General features: G+C 42.6%; 1 protein-coding gene and 1 pseudogene across 1 annotated transcript in view; one reads left to right on the plus strand and one right to left on the minus strand.

Moving 5' to 3' along the window:
- Positions 1-20,401, plus strand: part of cdo1 (cysteine dioxygenase, type I) — a 40,332-nt gene that overhangs the window by 2,802 nt on the left and 17,129 nt on the right. The window lies entirely within an intron of this gene.
- LOC144611311 (uncharacterized) lies at positions 769-19,430 on the minus strand (annotated as a pseudogene).

A 20,401-nucleotide genomic window follows, 5' to 3' on the forward strand; every position in this document is an offset into this window, starting at 1 on the left:
TCAACGGAGCTGCAGGTCTAAAAGACATGCGACAGAAGAAGACGGCGGGTGTTTGTAATTGCTCAGGTGTGTTAAATGCCTCCTTAATGAAGGTATAAGAGAGCTCTCAGCACCTAGTCTTTTCTCCAGTCTCAAATGCAAAGAGACAGCATTCATTTTAGGAAGGTTGGTGATACAGGAGTAGAGTAAAAAGATGGTGGGCATATGGAACAACCAAAAGGTTGTTGAGGCAGGTACTTTACAGCATTTCCAAGGCAATTGGATCGGTACATGAATAGAAAATGTTTAGAGGGATCTAGGCCAAACAGGACTAGCTTGAGCTCCTTGAAGAAATGCAAAGCAATATTAAGAAGACATTTGAATTGAAGTTGGGCCGAAGGGCCTGTTTCTATGCTGTATGACTCTAATAGGCTAACTTTGTGTTGTATGATATTTTGGACAATTGATAGGATTGTTTTTTGTTTCACTATCATAAATTTTGTTGGTAAAGATAACCCCTTTGCTTTACTTGGTTGTACTATCCAGCATAAATGTTAAATGCAAAACTCCCTTTTAAAACTAAGTTTATTTCCTGACTTTGCCCTTCTTTACAGAAGCCTAATCTGCTGTGAACATATACTTCATGTACAGAACATGATTTTCTAGATATCAAATTATTCAATACTGTAGGTGAGATTGTTATGCTCTCCTCACATACCCATCTCTGAGTATAGTAGTAATATTTGCCTAATTGGTGTGCAAAGCTCATCCAACTTAGATACATTGTGCTCAGAGATCAAGTATAATTTTTGATTCTTTGGCCAGATTTAACTGACGCCCGAAGTGCTCTTTCTGCTCAGACAGAATAAAAATTTCCATTATGCTCATCAAATATTTTGGGATGGCTGCAGGAACCAAGAATCAGCTGAAACCCAGTTGTGCATTGTCATGTAAAAACGTTAAGAACAGCAGGGAACCAAATTCATCTTGATAGTCTGGACTGGATTCTAACTTATGAAGTGGAGGTTAAACTCACTCACCTCTTCACCACCTGGTTCCCAAAATATATTCCAATTTCATTTTCACGTGGCATTTTAAGAATGTAGAGTTATGCAAGCAAGGCACACTAACTCTTCTGAAACTTCAAATTTTCAAATCTGACCTGTTATGGCTTGTTGGACAAGAACTGAAACCACAGCTGACGTACATGGGTTTAATGCTTGTCTGATTCAATTTAGACTAACAGGAACGGGTGGAAGTGCAATCACATCCACAGTGCCCTTCATAATGTTTGGGACAAAGATCCACCATTCATTTATTTGCCTCTGTACTCCACAATTTGAGATTTCCAATAGAAAAGAATCACATGTGATTAAAGTGCACATTGTCAGATTTTAATAAAGGCCATTTGTATACATTTTGGTTTCTCCATGCTATGTTTATACATAGTCCCCCCATTTCAGGGCACCATGTTTGGGACACGTCTTCACAGGTCTTTGTAATTACTCAGGTGCGTTTAATTGCTTCCTTAATGCAGGTATAGGAGAGCTCTCAGCACCTAGTCTTTCCTCCAGTCTTTCCATCACCTTTGGTAGCTTTTTTTTTGCTGTTTATCAACATGAGGAACAAAGTTGTGCCAATGTAAGTCAAAGAAGCCATTATGAAACTGAGAAACAATAATAAAACTGTTGGAGACATCAGCCAAACCTTCGGCTTACCAAAATCAACTCTTTGGAACATCATTAAGAAAAAAGAGAGCACTGGTGAGCTTACTAATCGCGAAGGGACTGGCAGGCCAAGGAAGACCTCCACAGCTGATGACAAAAGAATTCTCTCCACAATAAAGAAAAATCCCCAAACACCTGTCCGACAGATCAGAAACATTCTTTAGGTGTGGATTTGTCAATAACCACTGTCCGCAGAAGACTTCATGATCAGAAGTATAGAGGCTACACCAAAGATACTAGAGGAACAAGATGGACCACTCCGTTGAAATCGCCTACACTGAAGTGTCGTACGCAAAGGAGCCATTTTAGTAGGCAAAACCCGGCGTTCGCTATGACTCTCGCAGTGTAATTAGTGTTTTTGGGGAACAGTATGTGTGATGATTCCACTAAACTGCAGAATATATCTCATCTATCAATTCACAGAGTTTTGTTATTTTTCTTAAATGTTTCTGCAAGTTTCTGCCTCCTAAAATGGCGCCAATGATGTACTACGTTTTTAGGGTCGAGTGGTCTATATTGTTCCTCTAGTATCTTTGGGCTACACTGTAAGATGCAGACCACTGGTTAGCCGTAAAAATAGGATGGCCGGGTTACAGTTTGCCAAGAAGTTCTTAAAAGAGCAACCACCGTTCTGGAAAAAGGCCTTGTGGACAGATGAGATGAAGATTAACTTGTATCAGAGTGATGGCAAGAACAAAGTATGGAGGAGAGAAGGAACTGCCCAAGATCCAAAGCATACCACCTTATCTGTGAAACACAGTTTTTCAAAGCTAAAAAATGGTAAATTCTTGAGTGGCCGTCAATCACCCGATCTGAACCCAATTCAACATGCCTTTTATATGCTGAAGAGAAAACTGAAGGGGACTAGCCCCCAAAACAAGAAAACAAGAATTAGGTTGCAATATGGCTGCAATACAGAGCATCACCAGAGAAGACACTCAGCAACTGGTGATGTCCATGAATGGCAGACTTCAAGCAGCCATTTCATGCAAAGGCTTTGCAAAATATGCAAAACAAAATACTAAGCATGACTACTTTCATTTACATGACATTGCTATGTCCCAAACATTATGGAGCCCTGAAATGGGGGGGACTATGTATAAACACTTCTATAATTTCTACATGGTGAAATGTTTAAAAATGGCCTTTCTTAAAATCTGTCAATGTGCACTTTAACCACATGTATTTTTTTCTATTACAAATCTCAAATTGTGGAGTACAGAGGCAAATAAATAAATTATGGGTCTTTGTCCCAAACATTATGGAGGGCACTGTTCTTTTTTTTTAAAATATATTTTTATTTTTGAAAAGCATATGTACAAATAGAAATAAAAGACAAATTTGTTACAAAGTTCTTACATAGCTTCAATTTTTAAATTTTTAAAGAGAGAAAATAAAAAATAAAGAAGCAAAAAAAACAAAACTATAAACTATTGGGAAGAGAGAATAAGATTTTTTTTTAAAAAAGTATAACTATAAAAATTAAAGGGGGTAGATCCAGGAGACAATAACCACAGTTGTACATCCAACCCTAAACTCAAGCTTCAACTTTTAATTTTAAATTTTAATTTTAGTCCTGTGCCAAACCCATTTACTTTTCTAAAAATTCAATAAATGGAGACCATATTTTAAAAAATAACTCAGGTTTGTCAATTAAGGCAAATCTTATTTTTTCCAAATGCAGGGTCTCTGTCATTTCCGTAGTCCACATTTTAATTGTGGGGGTTATTGGTTTTTTCCAAAATTTAAGTATTAATTTTTTCACAGTTATTAAACTGTAATCAAGAAAATGTACCTGACTTCTTGTAAAGTTTGCAGTATGTTCTGATAATCCTAATATAATTAATTTTGGATCCATATCCAATTGCTTGTTGATAACTTTAGAAACTATTTTAAAAATCTCCAACCAGAAATTTTGCATTTTTATGCAAGTTACGAAAATATGAGTTAAATTAGCTTCTTGAAATTGACATTTATCACAAATAGGAGAGATACTAGGAAAAATCCTATTTAATTTCATCTTCGAATAATGTAATCTATGTATTATTTTAAATTGTATTAAGGAATGTCTAGTATTTAATGAACTTTGGTGTATATGTTGTAAACTTTCATCCCATATATCTTGCATTATGAGTTGGTTCAATTCGTCCTCCCATGCTCGTCTATATGATTCTGATGACGGAATGTCAGTATCTAGGAGAGTATTATAAATAAAGGATATTAATTTATTTGAATTATAATGTCGATTCAGGCATACATCAAGAGTTTCTGGACCTCTAAACTTATATTCTTGCATGTGTAATTTTACATAATCTCTAAGTTGTAAATATCTAAAATAATTATTAACATGTAATCCGTACTTCTGCTGTAAATCCTGAAAAGAAAGAAAAGTTCCCTTATGATAAAGATCTCCCACCCTTTTAATTCCATAACTTTTCCATTGAGCAAATCCTCTATCTAAGACAGACGGTTTAAAAGAAGGGTTATTCGCAATAGGGAGGAAAGCAGATAATTTACTCAGTTTTAAAGTAAGATTTAATTGTTTCCAGGTACGGATAACACTGTGTATAATGGGATTACCTCCATATGTCTTTTTATTTAAATTTATTGGAGTTAAGAGGATCGCACCAATATCAAATGGTAAACAATCCTCTTTCTCCATCTTTAAACAATCCGGTTGTTGATCAGTGTCATCCAACCAGCAGGTTATATTTTTAATATTAACCGCCCAATAATAAAATAAGAAGTTAGTGTAAATTAATACTTCACAAACTCTTAAAGCGTACAACATCTTTTAATGATAGCACAGCGTATTACATACATCTTCAAGCACTGGCTACGTTCCTCTACTGAACTGTACCCAGGAAGGGAAGGCGTTATGATTGATGTTAACTAGGCGGGGTTAATGGTACTGAGGTAACTATGTTATTGGTTGCATATAAACCATCTACATCCTTCCCCCTAGAAAATTAAACAGATTGTTGTCACAACAACAGAATTAATAACAGAATTAAGCAAAATCGCCATAGCGCACAGGTGGCTTACTAATCCGGCCCGAGCGCGTACGAATGTCTCCCCCTCCCCCCGAAAGAGCAGAAGAAACCGGAGGACACGAGGCAGCAGGGGAACCAGGGAAGGGAGGTGCGGTGGTAGAACCGGGAGAGTGGGAACCGGCAACAGGGGACCCGCGCAGAGGGGAACCGGGCGCGCGATATGGGGACCGAGGCATACAAGGAACGCTGGCCGGGACGGCAGCCTGCTGCTGGTATGAGAGCGGCGGGGCATAGGGTCCCGGGGGCTGCGGCTTTGGCTCATTAACCGCAAGCAGGTGTTGTCGGCTTCTTCGGTAGATGGTGCCCTCATGGTCCACCAGGTACGAACGAGGTGAGTCGGCCACCCCAACCACGGTGGCCAGACGGGAGTGACCGCCGGCGGTCTGCAACCGAACAACCTGTCCAGGCAAAAGAGGATCGAGTGGTCTGCACGACCGATCGTGGGAACGCCGCTGGCTGTCATGCTTCTCTTGAATACGCCTCTGCACGGAGGCAGGCTCCAGCACCCGAGGTTGCAGCTGGCGCTGGGCAATCGGGATAGTAGATCTGGTATTCCTTGACATCAGACGCTGAGCAGGTGACCCCATGGCCGGATCCCTGGAAACATTCCTGAGGTTTAGGAGATCCAAGTACAAATCAGTGTTGGAAAGTCTCGCCTGTTCCATCAGATGCTTGGCGCTGCGGACGGCCCGTTCTGCAAGTCCGTTGCTCTGTGGGTACTCAGGGCTGCTGGTGAAATGCACAAAATTCCACTTGTCCGCAAAACTTTTGAATTCTAGGCTGGTAAACTGCCTGCCGTTGTCAGTCTGCAGCCTGACAGGGGACCCAAAAGTGGAGAAGTGTTTCCGCAGCTTTCGGATCACCATCTCCGACGTGAGGGATGTCAGTAAATCCACCTCGAACCAGTTTGAGTATGAGTCGACCAGGACAAGGTAGTGGTTACCACGCCACTCGAAGATGTCAGCAGCCAACGAGGACCAGGCCAAGGCAGGGGCAGGCTGTTGCAGCAGGGGCTGTCGCTGCTGGTGTGGAGCAAGACTGTTGCACGTGGAGCAGGCAGAAACTCGGTCTCGGATATATTTGGCCATTCCGGGCCAGTAGAATTGGCACTGAGCGTGGGCGAGTGTTGCATCGACCCCAGGGTGTCCGCTATGGGCTGCGCAATAGTAAGAGTCAAACAGGGAGGACGGGACCACAACTTTATGTCCCTTGACGATGACGCCATTCTGGAGCACCAATTCGTCGCGGACCAGGAAGAAGGGCTGTGTTTCAGATGGCGCAGCGGAGCGCTTTGTTGGCCACCCTGCTTTAATCACAGTGGCAAGCCGCTGCAAAACTGGATCGGCAGCGGTGTGCTCGGCCAACACCTGTAGCTGCTTGGTGGGAATGAAATTAACGCCCAGTACAAGCAAGTCCTCTGTTTCGTAGGGGTGGCGATCACAGGAGGTCCGCGGGGCGCGCGATAGGGTGTCCGCAATGTGCATCTCGGTGCCCTTCTTGTAGATGATGTCGAATTCGAAACGCTGGAGCTGTAGCATCATACGCTGCAGCCTGGCGGGGGCAGCGTGAATTGGCTTGTTTAGGATGGTCACCAGTGGCTGGTGGTCGGTTTCGACCGTAAATCTGCTGCCGAACAGGAAATCTCTGAACTTGGAAGCGTCACAGGTGACGGTGATGGGGCGACTTACATCGAAGTACCGCAACGTCGGGGTGTCAATCAATTTCGACTTGAGGCAGTCAAAGGCCTGCTGGTGATGTTGGAGCCAGGCCCAGGCAATATCCTTTTTTGTCAATTGCCGCAGGGGAGCACTCAGCTCACTGAGGTTTTGTATAAACTTCCCCAGGTAGTTCACCATGCCTAAGAATCGTTGTAGACCTGGCACGTCGGTGGGGGCTGCCATCTCGGAGATGGCAGCTGCCTTCAAGGGGTCGGGTTTTAGTCCGTTAGAGGTGAAGACGTGTCCCACATACGTGACTTCTGGGACGCGGAACCGGCATTTCTTGGGATTCAGCTTCAGATTGACCTTCCGCGCCCGATCCAGGATGCTGCGGAGGTTCAGGTCGTGCTCCGCAATGTCTTTCCCATAAACCAGGATATCATCCACGATGATGGCACATGGCAGGCCCGAGAATATCTGCTCCATAGTTCGCTGGAACACCTCGCTAGCGGAATTAATGCCGAATGGCATTCGCAGGAACTTGAATCTGCCAAACGGTGTGGCGAAGGTCGTTAGGTCAGAAGACTCTTTGTCCAACGGGATCTGCCAAAACGAGTTCTTAGCGTCTAGGACCGAAAAGATGGTGGCCTGCCCGACCTGAGCCGCCACGTCCTCAACAGACCGCATGGGGTGGTGTGGTCGCCTGATTGCAAGGTTCAAGTCCTTCGGATTGATACACACACGTATTTCATTCTTGTCTTTCTTTATCGTGGCAACCATAGTGGAGACCCAAGCGGTGGGATCGCTAACCGCTTCTAGCACCCCCTTATCGACCATGTTATTCAGCATCGCCTCGACCCTGTCTTTCATGGCGTGAGACACCCTGTGAGCTGCGCGGGCTACAGGTTGTACGTTTGGGTCAACGGAAATACGATATGTGAGTGGTAACTTTCCCAGGTCATCGTTGAACAGGTCCTGGTATTCCACAACAGGGTTGAACGACAGTTGCACTTTGTGGACCGTGCGGTCGAAGGACACCAGGCCAAGATCTTGGCACGCACGGTTGCCCAGCAGGGTTACACAGTCAGAGTTCAAAACATAGAAAACGAGGTTTCTCGTTGCCTTTTGCAGCACACAAGTTAAAGCAGCCCTCCCCACAGGCCTTAGAATTTCTCCACCATAGGCATGCAACGTAGCGTTGTCAACAACCAGGGGCTCATTATTCCTTATCTTATTGAAAAGATTTATTGACAATACGTTGACCTTCGCACCTGTATCCAGCTTTGCAAGGAAGGACACACCATTGACAGTCAGAGCTACAGAGGGATCAGAGCGTTGGGCGGTTGTGTGTAGGAGGGTAAACACATTCGAATTCTCAGGAGGATTAATTGGATCTGCCTCGTAGGAGTCGACCAGGCTGGGCTGTAAATCGTAACAGCCATCAGATTGCCTCAGCATGTTTAGACTGGGTCTGGAAATCGGTGCCTGTCTCCCACGGGAACGGATCGAGCGACAGGCCGCAGAGAAGTGGTTTAACTTTTTACAAAAGTTACAAAATTTGCCATAAGCAGGGCAGGTAGACAGTCTATGGTGCATGTAGTTACAGTTTGGGCACCTTTTTTGGGGCACTTCACCAGGACCTGGGTTGGCACGCGGCAGAAAAGCATTGTTTACCATCCGAGGCTGGGGTCTCCTACACCCAGCCAGGTTGATAGACTTATTGGCCGAGTCTCGGTGGTCATCTGGCAATACAACGACCTCAGACAATCTGCAGGCATGCATAGCTTTTTCCAACGTTAGATCCGGATCCCTTAGAAGCTCACATCGTAGCTGCTGGTCACGCATGCCAGTTACTAAAATGTCTCTAGTGAGCTGCTCCGTCATGTCACCAAAACGGCACCGCTGGGCGAGATAACGCAAATCAGCAATAAAACATTCAACAGGTTCATCCGGCAACTGTTTTCTTGTAAAGAACCGTGCCCTCTGCAGAATGCGGTTCGAGGGCAGGTCACAAATCTCCCTGAACTTACGTAGCAGGCAAGCGGGGTCACTGGCAGATTCTGCAGGGGTAATCTCCACGTCGTCGTCGCCCAGGACCGCTGGAGCATAGGTGAAAGTTCTGGCTCTCTTCATGGCATCAGGTCCGACAAGGTTGAGTAGGAGGGAGGCTTTAAGGGAGTCAGGATCAGCGCGATGTGCGACGTTGACAAAGTGGGTGAAATCAAACTCAAACGTGTCCCAGCGCTCAGAAATGTCAGCATCAAAGACAAGCTGCGCGGGCTTTCTGCAAGAGGACGCCATGGTCAGAGAGATGTGCCATCATCGTGGATGATATCTTGGTAAATATGGTCCACAAAATGTAGCAGATACAACCTCCGCGAAAGCAACAGCAGACAATGACGACGAAGATGATATTGATCTCTTTGGCTCTGATGGAGAAGAGGAAAGTGCTGAAGCTCAGAAGGTCAGGGAAGAACAGTTAGGTAAGGCAATTCCTCCATTAGTTTTAGACTTACATAGATGTCTTTTATTTATTCTATGAGTCTTGTAGTCCCAAATAAAATGAGTAATAATTGAATCAATTTAAAAAAAAAACTTTTTTGGAAGATAGATCGGAATTGCTTGAAATAAGTATAGTAGCTGTGGAAGAAAGATCATCTTTATAGCATTACTACGACCAACTAATGATATAGGAAGTGTTTTCCAAAATTGGATATTTCTGTGTAATTTAGTGAGTAAAGGAGGAAAATTTAATTTAAATAAAGAAGTATATTTCCTAGTCACGTAAATTGCAAGATATTTAAACTTTTCATAGGCAATTTTAAAAGGAAATTGTTGAAGTATGGCCGGATTGTGCTCCATTATTGGCATAATTTCACTTTTGTACCAGTTAATTCTATAACCTGAAAATGAACCAAATTGAGTTATGAGATTTAATAAATTCGGAATGCTAATTTCTGGCTTTGTAATGTATATTAATACATCATCCGCATATAAAGAAATTTTATTGGTTGTATGTTTAGTGTTATAACCATGAATATCTGAATTTGATCTAATACTCTCAGCAAGTGGTTCTATAACGAGGGCAAATAGAAGCGGGGATAGTGGGCATCCTTGTCTACAACCCCTAAATAAATGAAATTTGGATGACAGCATTTGATTAGTTAGTATTCTAGCTGTTGGGGATGTATATAAAAGTTTCACCCATGAACAAAAATTTTCACCTAATTGAAATTTTTCCATCACTGAGAAAAGATAGGGCCATTCTACTTGATCAAATGCTTTTTCAGCATCTAGTGAGATGATTGCTAAATCTTCGTTTAATAGTCTATTTGAATATATTATATTGAACAAGCGTCTCAAATTGAAAAATGAATATCGTTTAGCTATAAAGCCTGATTGATCGGGGTGTATCAATTTATCTATAACTAGACTTAATCTATGAGCTAAAATTTTCGCTAATATCTTCTGATCAGTATTTAAAAGAGCTATCGCTCTATACGAACCAGGGTCTTCAGAATCCTTATCTTTTTTAGGAATAAGTATTATTGTTGATTCAGTCAGAGTTTGTGGTAATCTCTGTTGTTTAAAGGCGTGACTATATACAGTTTGCAAACGTGGAGAGATCAAATCACTAAATTTTTTATAAAATTCATTATTTAAGCCGTCAGGGCCAGGAGTCTTCCCATTTTTCATGGATTTAATGGTCTCTTCAATGTCTTTCATAGTTATTTCTGCGCCCAGTGAATTTCTGTCACTCGCATTCAAACCAGGAAGATTACATTCCTGCAAAAAGTTTTGCATCTGCGCAGAGCTATCTGTTATTTTTGATGAATATAATGACTGATAAAATTGCAAAAATCTCTGATTAATATCCTTGGGTAGTTTAAGCAAATCTCCGTTTTCTGATCTAATTTTATGAATTGTAGAATCATCTTCTAATTTACGGAGTTGACGTGCTAGCAATTTCTGTGGTTTATCTCCAAATTCAAAATGTTTTTGTTTAGTATATTGAAAAAGCCTTAAAATATGAGCTGAGAGTATATAATTTAACTTATATTTGAGAGCTGTGATTTTATTATGTATTTCAATAGAGGGAGCGATGGCATTTGTTATGTCTAACTGTTTTATCTGACTTTCTAGCTCATGTTGTTCAACCCGCTTCTTCTTGTTTTGAGACGCTTGAAAGGCAATAATACATCCTCTCACAAACGCTTTAAATGTTTCCCAAAGCAGGGACGCAGGTGTTTCAGGGAGGTCATTTGCGTTAAAAAAAAATTCAAATTGCGATTTAAAATAGTCATAACATGCTGTTTCATTTAAAATTTGAGGATTAAATCTCCAATTGGTCTATTTCCCCGTTACTCCTTGGAGTTTTACTCTAAATGTTAAAGGGGCATGATCGGATATAATAATATTATGATATTTTGAATTATACGTATAAGGAATAAGTTTGGAGTCCACCAAGAAATAGTCAATTCTTGAGTAAGTTTTATGCACTGGTGAATAAAATGAATACTCTCGGCCTGAAGGGTTTTCAATTCTCCAAACATCTTTTATATTTGCACTATTTATATAAGAGTTTAATAATTCACACAACTTGGATTTTGTTTTCCTTTGAGTTGACGATCTATCCAAATAAGGATCTAATGTACAATTTAAATCTCCTCCAATTATCAAGTTATATTGTCCAAATTCTGGAATGGTATTAAAAAATATATATTTAAATAACGGATTATCAAAATTTGGTGCGTAGACATTCACCAATATCAATTTTGTAGAATATAATTCTCCCACTAATATAACATCTACCTTCAGTGTCGACTATAGAGGAAGTATGTATAAATGGTATACCCTTACGAATTAAAATGGCAACACCTCTTGATTTAAAGGGAAATGATGAGTGAAATAATTTATCAATCCATTTGCCTTTCAATCTATTATGTGCTACATTTTTGAGATGAGTTTCCTGAAGGAACATTATATCAGCATCAATAGATTTTAAATGTGAAAGTACTTTACCTCTTTTAATTGGTTCATTAATACCCTTGACATTCCAACTACAAAATGTAATACCTTTACCCCCTGTTTTCCTAGTAGTATCTTGCATCTTAACCGATAAATAGTCTATAATAAAGCAAATGGCCTGGCACCCGAACTACAACATTTTTCTTGAATGAAGGTTGGATGATCTTTTGTACTACGTAGAATGTATCCCGGAAATATCTCCCAAAGGTATATAAATTCTGAAAAATTACATAATAATAAAAATTGAATCTTAAAAAAAAAATCAATATATAAAAGGTTAAAAGAGTGCAGGAAAAAAGAAGAAACAACTAAAACTACAACTACAATTAGTGCAGTTAGTGATAGCCACCCTAAGGTGGCAAAAAATCTAAGGACTTCCGTGGGATGTAAAAAAATAATAATACTAGCTCCGTTTTTTAACGAAGTTTTAAATTTTTTTTATAAAAGAGAGTTAAACGGGGCAGGCCCGAAACTAATTAGTCTATAATAAATCGATTTTTCTGTCTAAGGTATATTAATTAAGTGTTCGAAGTAAAGTTTACATAAATCAAATATTACTTGTACTTCTTATTAGTAATGATTAATAAAAATATAAACAAAGCACAAAAAGTAAGGAAATTTGTGTTTGGTAGATTATTTCTTTGTTGTAACAATGCTTCTTGGCAATAAATCTTATACCGTTGGAAAGCCTGTTTATTTCCCTTTTAAATGGTGCCACATTTGTAAGGAACATGCATTTGTGGGATGAGCAGCAGAGCTGAGTATGTGGGTTGCGCCCATGAAAAATTTGCCAAATCTTCTCTGCCAATGCCAAACAGCTTATTCTGCCATTGACTCTTGTTCGGTGTTGTTTGGTGGATTGGGTGATTGAAGTCTGAAGAAACAAGACATATTGGCAATTTAACAATTTATTCATTTAATAAACAGGAGCCACAGTAGTGTGTGGAAGAACCATACACAGCCATAACAGCCTGGCACCATCTCCTCATGCTGGTCACCAGCCTGGTCACACACTGTTGTGGGATGGCATCCCATTCTTGTCAGCACCTGGGGGTACCAGAAGCTCAAAACAAGAGTCAATAGCAACAGCAGAATAAGCTGTTTGGCATTGGCAGAGAAGATTTGGCAAATTTTTCATGGGCGCAATCCATATACTCAGCTCTGCTGCTCATCCCACAAATGCATGTTCCTTACAAATGTGGCACCATTTAAAAGGGAAATAAACAGGCTTTCCCACGGTATAAGATTTATTGCCAAGAAGCATTGTTACAACAAAGAAATAATCTACCAAACACAAATTTCCTTACTTTTTGTGCTATGTTTATATGTTTTTTGATTAATAGTAATTAGTTACGGTTAATATTCGTATAGTATATACACTAAGCTTAAATCTTTAGGTTTTAATATTTTAAAGACCAATCAGTTGTCTGCCAATTAATAAAGCCGTGATGTCATATTCAACCCTTCAGCGACCTTTTGATCTCCCGAGCGAATTCCAGTGCTTTATTGTGGTCAGTAAAAAAGGATTCTGTTTGATTGTAGGTAACTCGAAGTTTTGCTGGATACAACATACCAAATCTGAGCGCTGGGATCTTCCTAAGAATAGATCTTGACTCATTGAACAGTGCTCTTTTCTTGACCACCTCAGCAGGGTAATCTCTGAAGATGCGAATCTCATCGCCTTGAAATGATAAAGTTCTGTTACTAGCAATTCTCGACAGCATATCTTCTAAAACGTGAGCATAATGCACCTTCAGTATCAAATGCCTTGGAGGGGCGTTAGCACCTGGCCGTGCTCTCAGTGCTCTGTGGGCTCGATCCAGCAAGGGCTTTGAATCCATTTTCAAAACTTCTTGTAACAGCTCAGCAGTAAAGTCACGAAGGGTTTTAGCTTTCTCTTTACCTTCTTTAACTCCAAGAATTCTTAAATTTTGTCGTTTAGAATGACCCTCTAGGTCAGTACATTTTTCAGTTAATTTCATCAATAAATCAGATAAACGCTGTCTCCGTCAATACTGCTTTTGTTGTTTCAGCACTCGTCTCGGCTAAAGTTTCCAACTCACATATAGCCTCATCATGTTGTTGTATTGACTCAGTGATGTGGTTCACCTTACCGGAAAAATCGGAGTCCAACTTTTGTAGCTTGGAGGTTACTTCCTCCATGTGTTCATTCATGATTTCACATATTTCAGCCTTTGATGTAGCCAACTGATCCTTAATAATAGTTAGTATTTCCCGCTTCATTCCTTTAAGCGATACTAATTCAACTTTCATCTCTTGGAGTTCAACCGTCATATTCGTTACTTGAGACTTCATACCTGAAAGCTCCTCACCAACAACGCTACGAAATTCTTCCAAACCAATTTTTTTTGGCTGTGGATTCCGGGTTCATTTGGAAGTTTCTTCCTGAGTCAATGCTGAAGTTTGGGCTGCAGCAGAGGCTTCCATCTGTCCTGGTTCTTCTTCTTCCAACAGTCTTGTTCTAACCATTCCTTTTTTAACGGTTTTTAACGGGGGGGTGCGACTTGTCGACATTTACTATTAAAAGTCGTGATCTGATGACGTTACCCACCCTTCGTTGAGAATTGCCGGTAAGTTGCAACGGGCCCGTCCCGTTCCTCTCTTCTTAAATCGAAATGTTCACGGAGCTAGTTGGCGTGCGACTTACTCAGTCCATAGCGCCACCGGAAGTCCTGGGCACTGTTCTTTTAAAAACATTGATATGTTCAAGATACATCTTCTGGATGCACTGGGAAGCATCCTCAGTGATGTGACCTGGGGTCATCGGGTGTTTCGGGTCTCACAACATCAGACACCCTCACCCAGGTGACCCAGCAGAGATTGACCCAGCAGGGATTGATCAGGCCCCGGCGCGTCCCAGCAGCAACTGCCCACGGATCAGCCCTCTTAATCCAAAGCTTTCTCTGTGGCTTCGCTTGCGGATTGAATGGCCCTCTTCTTTGCCAGCCCCATAATGCCCAATTGGTTGAGGACTTTGCAGAGTGAGCGTCCTGCAAAGCCTCTACAGCCCACCTCTAGGGGTTCATAGCGTGACTTCCAGCCTCTGTCCCGGCACATCTCCACCAGCTCCTGATACTTTGTGCGTTTCCTCTCATTTGCTTCTTCCATACGCTCTTCCCAGGACACTGTCAGCTCCAAAATGATCCGCTGTTTTGTCACTTCAGAGGTGATGATCATGTCTGGCCGGAGTGATGGTGCTGTGATGTGCTGCGGAAATTTCAGCTGCTTGCCCAGATTGACATGCAGCTGCCAGTCAGTGGCCCTGTAGATGAGGCCCACCCTTGTATTTGGTTGTGGTCGAGGCTTCTCTCCAGCTTTGACAAAAGTGATTGATTTCTTTGGGACATGGTGGTGTTTGCTGCTACTGATGGCAGTGGCTATGCTCTCAGCAACCACCTTAATAATAATAATAATAATATTCATTTATTGTCATTGCAACGAGTACAACGAAATTAAAAAATAGCCAATCCTGACGGTGCGTACAAACATATATGCAATAAATGCAAAAACAAATAAATACATAAATACAATTAAATACAATTATATTATGTACAAGATTTTTTAACGGTGTTGCCTAGTGCAAAGGTAGTGTTCAGTTCTCGTATGGCCCTGGGGTAAAAACTGTTCTTAAGTCTGTTTGTTCGGGATTTGATCGACCTGAAACGTCGACCAGAGGGCAGATGAACAAACAGACGGTGGCCGGGGTGGGATGGATCTTTTATTATTTTGCCTGCTCTACTGAGGCAGCGTAGTCTGAACAGGTGCTCCAGGGAGGGCAGTGAGCAGCCGATGATCTTCTGGGCCGTCGTGATGACCCTCTGAAGGGCCTTCCTGTCCTTTTCTGAGCAGCTGGCATACCATGTGGTTATACAGTATGCCAGCACACTCTCGATGGAGCAGCGATAGAAGGACAACATGAGCTTCTCCTGCAGGTTGGTTTTCCTGAGGATCCTCAGGAAGTGGAGTCTCTGCTGTGCCTTCTTTACTGTGGTGATGGTGTTGGTAGACCAGGTAAGATCCTCTGCGATGTGCGTACCCAGGAACCTGAAAGCTGGTACCCTTTCCACACAGACCCCATTGATGTAGAGTGGGTCGTAATCTCCACTGGTTTTTCTAAAGTCAATTATAAGTTCCTTTGTTTTGGAGGAGTTCAGGACCAGATTGTTCACTGAACACCATGCTGCCAGCCTTTGGATTTCATCCCTATAGGCTGTCTCATCTCCTTCTGAGATGAGTCCAACCACAGTCGTGTCATCCGCGAACTTGATGATGGTGTTGGTGGGATGGGTGGGGGCGCAGTCGTGAGTGTAGAGGGAGTAAAGGATGGGGCTCAACACACAGCCCTGTGGTGAGCCGGTGCTCAGTGTAATGGTGGAGGAGAGGTGAGGGCCTATTTTGACGGTCTGGGGGCGGTTGGTCAGGAAGTCCTTGATCCATTGGCAGATGGTTTGGGAAAATCCAAGGTCGGAAAGCACCTGGTCATGGCGCCACCGATAGCGACCTTCAACAAGGGACTTTGGGCAGCTGCTGAGGAGATGTTCTAATGATCCCCTTCCAGTGCAAAGTGGGCAGGAAGGTGTCACGCTCTTGCCCCAGACGTGGAGGTTTGCTGGGCTTGGTAGGGCATCGCAGACAGCTTGGACAAGGAACCGGACGCGCTGTAAATCTGCCTGCATGATGTTTGACCTGGTAATCCTGCGCTGTGGTATGCTCTCCCACCTTGTCCACGCTCCCTGCTGCCTGAGCCCCACCGTCCTGCTCACACGCTCTTCCTCCACACCTGCTCGGACCTCTTCCTGGATGAGATGGTGTCTCTCCTTGCCCTGGGCCTTGCCAACCTGGGTCTTAGGGAAGTATCCCAAGCCCGCTCTGCCAGTTGCTATGACTCCCACCAATGCCTTTTGTCTTAGGTGTGACTCTGCCACCTCCACTGCTTTCTCCGCCCTCCATTTCCTCCCTGTTCTCACCTCGATGCCAGCCGATTACACCTTTGGGTCCCTGGAGTCCCTGTACTGTAGGGCTTCTCTTGTCCGTGCCACCATAAACTCTTCACTGAGACCACTGAATGGGAGCTGCAAGATATTACTGGTCCCGTACAGTGCTGCATTGTTGAGGCTGCGGGGAAGGCCAAGCCACTTGCGAAGAAAGCCACTGTTCTTCCTTTCGAGGGACTCAACTGTGGTCAATGGAACAGTGTAAACCAGGAGAGGACATAGGGCAGGATGGAATGCTGATAGATCCAGGCCTTGAATCTGCCAGGCAGGCCTGACTTGTCGACTTTGGTGAGCCAGGTTTCAAGGTCTTCGATGGACTTTTGAATGGCGGCAGAGTCTTTCAGAGTTGCGTCAAAAAGCTTCCCCAAACTCTTGACAAGTTTCTCAGTGATGATGGGAATGGCAGTTCCGGATAATAAGAAGTGGAATATGTCAGTCACCTTCCCCTTCAGCACCATGGACCTTGACTTGGTTGGCTTGAAACTCATCCTTGCCCAAGTGATAAGTTTCTCAAGACCCTGTAGGATCCACCTACTCCCTGGGACCGATGTTGTGGTGATGGTAAGGTCCTCCATAAAAGCTCATTGGGGGCTGTCGTACACCAGACTTGGTTAGGGGGCCTCTGCATTCCACCTCGGCTGACTTGGCCACCATGTTCATGGCAAGAGCAAAAAGAATAACAGAAATGGTGCAGCCCGTTATTATTCCTTTTTCAAGCCCATGCCAGTCTAATGTTTCTGACCCAGAAGTTTCAACAACGAGGGGACATAGATACAGGGTAAGGGGAGGGAGGTTTCGGGGGGATGTGAGAAAGAACTTTTTCACCCAGAGGGTGGTTGGAGTCTGGAACTCACTGCCTGGGGTGGTGGTGGAGGCGGGAACACTCACAACGTTTAAGAGGCATTTGGATGGGCACTTGAAATGCTACAACATTCAGGGCTACGGTCCAAATGCGGGAAAATGGGATTAAAATTAGACTGTGTTTGGTAACGGGCGGCGCGGACACGATGGGCCGAAGGGCCTCTTTCTGTGCTGTAGGACTCTATGACTCACCCTCAGCCTGAAATTATGGTAATAATCCACGATCAGGACCTTGATCTTACTGGGAACATGGTGGCGATGTAGTGCAAGCTGAACCAGTCTGTGTGGCATGGACCCATAGGCATTAGCCAAGTCCAACCGCAGAACAACTAGGTCGCCTCTGTTTTCATGGGCTTCTCTGATGAGCTGCGTGACTACTCCAGTGTGCTCTAAGCAGCCGGGAACTCCAAGAATCCCACCCTTTTGCACTGAGGTGTCGATGTAGCTGTTTTTGAGGAGAAACTCAGTTAATCTTTGGGGGACAATGCTGAAAAACACCTTTCCTTCCACGCTCAGCAGCGAGATTGACCGAAACTGATTGATGTTCTTTGAGTTTTCCTCTTTCGGGATCCAAACTTCCTCTATCAAATTCCCTTGATAGATTCCTGATGAACATTTTCAATTAAAAACCATACACTGCAAAAGCTGAAATATTAAGTTTTTAAAAAACCCCAGAAAATAGTGGAATTACTTGAGCCGATGGCTTGGGGGTAGTGGTGGAACCAGATACAATTGTGGCATTAAGAGACTTTTGGAGAGGCACATGGATATGCAGGGAATGGAGGGATATGGATTATGTGCAGGCAGATACGGGTTGGTCTTGGCATATATTCTGCACAGACCTACTGGGCTGTAGAGCCTGTCCCTTATTGTAATTTTGTATGTTCCATGTTTTTTCAAATAACATTTTATGCTTTTCTTGGCAAAGTCCCAAAGTGAAACAAATTCGGTAGTTGTGATAAATTGACACTTGCAAAACAGAAAACACGACTAGTTTGAGCACTACAAGCTCCCAGAAAGAACAGTGAAATTTGCACCATGTGATGCTCTGGACATTGGAAGTACATTCCTGCCCTTAGTGGAGCCCAGTTACCTATTACCAGCTGATGAACTTTGCATTCAACCCAAACCCAACACCTTGTATGCATTGCCAGAGGATTTGGGTTTCGATCAAGTCAGGCGGTCTTTCTTTCCTGCTTTGATACAAAGGACAATAGATTACATGTGTAGGAAGGAACCGCAGATGCTGGTTTACACCAGAGATAGACACAAAATGTTGGAGTAACTCAGCGGACGGGCAGCATCTCTGGAGAGAAGGAATGGGTGAGATCACGCTAAATCTGTGGAGAAGTTTGTGTGCAGCGAGGCAAAGAAGACTGACCAGTTGAGTCATGTTCAGGTTTGATGTTCAGGACTTCGTACCTGGACAGACCTCGGCTTCTTAGTAACGTTTAATGGGATCTGTCTCTACCAACGAGACTAGTCAGAGTCATAGGTTAATATCCGAAAGATGGCAACTCAACATTACAACAGTGTGGCACTTACAATCTATATTTTTGCACTCAAATCTTTAGGACATGATATGCTAACTGAGGTGAGGATGCTGCTCAATGAGCCACTGAAGAAATTGTGTATCAATAACTCTGGAGTCTTGCACTGGGATGATTTTGGGTCAAATGAAGCATGGAATGAAAATATTTTTAGAATGCATAAAAAATGATTTAAAGGGACAATTGAATACTGAGTAAGAACAAGAACAGCCATGAAGGTATACAAGAACAAATGCAGTTCTAGCAAAAATGTTATTTTTATCTTTCAGTGCACCAGTTGTAACGGTATTCTTTGTTTCTAAACAAGTTTTGTATTTCCAGATTATTCAAATAAATAATATCAGATCTTGAACAATTATAGTATTATGAGCAGCTAAACATTTTTTGAACAAAGGCAACATATATTCTCATACCAATTTATTTTTTAACAGAAAGCATTGGATTGAGATGTCATGCCAGTGATGTGGCAATTTAATGGAATTGTATCAAGAATCTTTTCCTTAAAAATTGTACTGTTTCCTCTTTCCTTACTTCCCCATTCCTGCACCTCAATCCCCATCCCTTCCGGCAAGGCCCAGCAGAAAAAAAACTGCCTCTTAGACTTATTAGATTTGGCACATTTAAGAATGAAACGCAGTATTTTCTGACCTAACCTCCCCTATTCAAAAATAAATCTTTCCTCCATGGCCCTGAAAATACCCAGTATTTTCCTAATGTACTTGCTGGCTAGGCATGAGGCAGAAGGATTGGAACTGAAATATATTCAGGCAGTCAGGAAGGGTTCTGACCCAAAATGTCACCCACCCTTTTTCTCTGGAGATGCTGCCTGGCACTTTGTGTCTATGTTCAGACTGTCAGTTCTTGAACTTATTTTCAGAATTTGGATTGGTATATTTTAGGTCGTCTTATGGGATCTTGCAGCCTGAAATGGAAAAAAAAATTGAGGTTAAAGCAGGGAAACAGTTTACAGTTTAGTTTATTGTCAAGTGTACAGAGGTACAATGAAAAACTTTTGTTTTGTGCTATCCAGTCAACAGAAAGACAATACATGGTTACAATTGAGCCATTTACAGTGTATAGATAAATGATAAGCAATGTGTAGGAAGGAACTGCAGATGCAGGTTTACACTGAAGATAGACACAAAATGCTGGAGTAACTCAGCAAAACAGGCAGCATCTCTAGATAGAAGGAATGGGTGGCATCTCGGGTCGAGACACTTCTTATTCAGTCTGAAGAAGAGTCAACCTGAAACGTCACCCATTCCTTCTATCCAGAGATGCTGCCTGTTGAGTTACTCCAGCATTTTGTCAATCTTAATGGAAAGGGAATAACGTTTAATGCAAGGTAAAGGCAGCAAAGTCTGATCAAGGATAGTCTGGGGGGTCACCAATAAAGTAGATAGGAGTTCAGCATTGTTCTCTGATTGTGGTAAGATGATTCAGTTGCCTGATAACAGCTGGGAAGAAACTGTCCCCGAGTCTGGAGGTGTGCATTTTCATCATGCTGCTGGCCTTGTCTAGGCAGCGTGA

Source organism: Rhinoraja longicauda, chromosome 3 (genome assembly GCF_053455715.1).
Source record: "Rhinoraja longicauda isolate Sanriku21f chromosome 3, sRhiLon1.1, whole genome shotgun sequence".
NCBI classification, from domain to species: domain Eukaryota; kingdom Metazoa; phylum Chordata; class Chondrichthyes; order Rajiformes; family Arhynchobatidae; genus Rhinoraja; species Rhinoraja longicauda.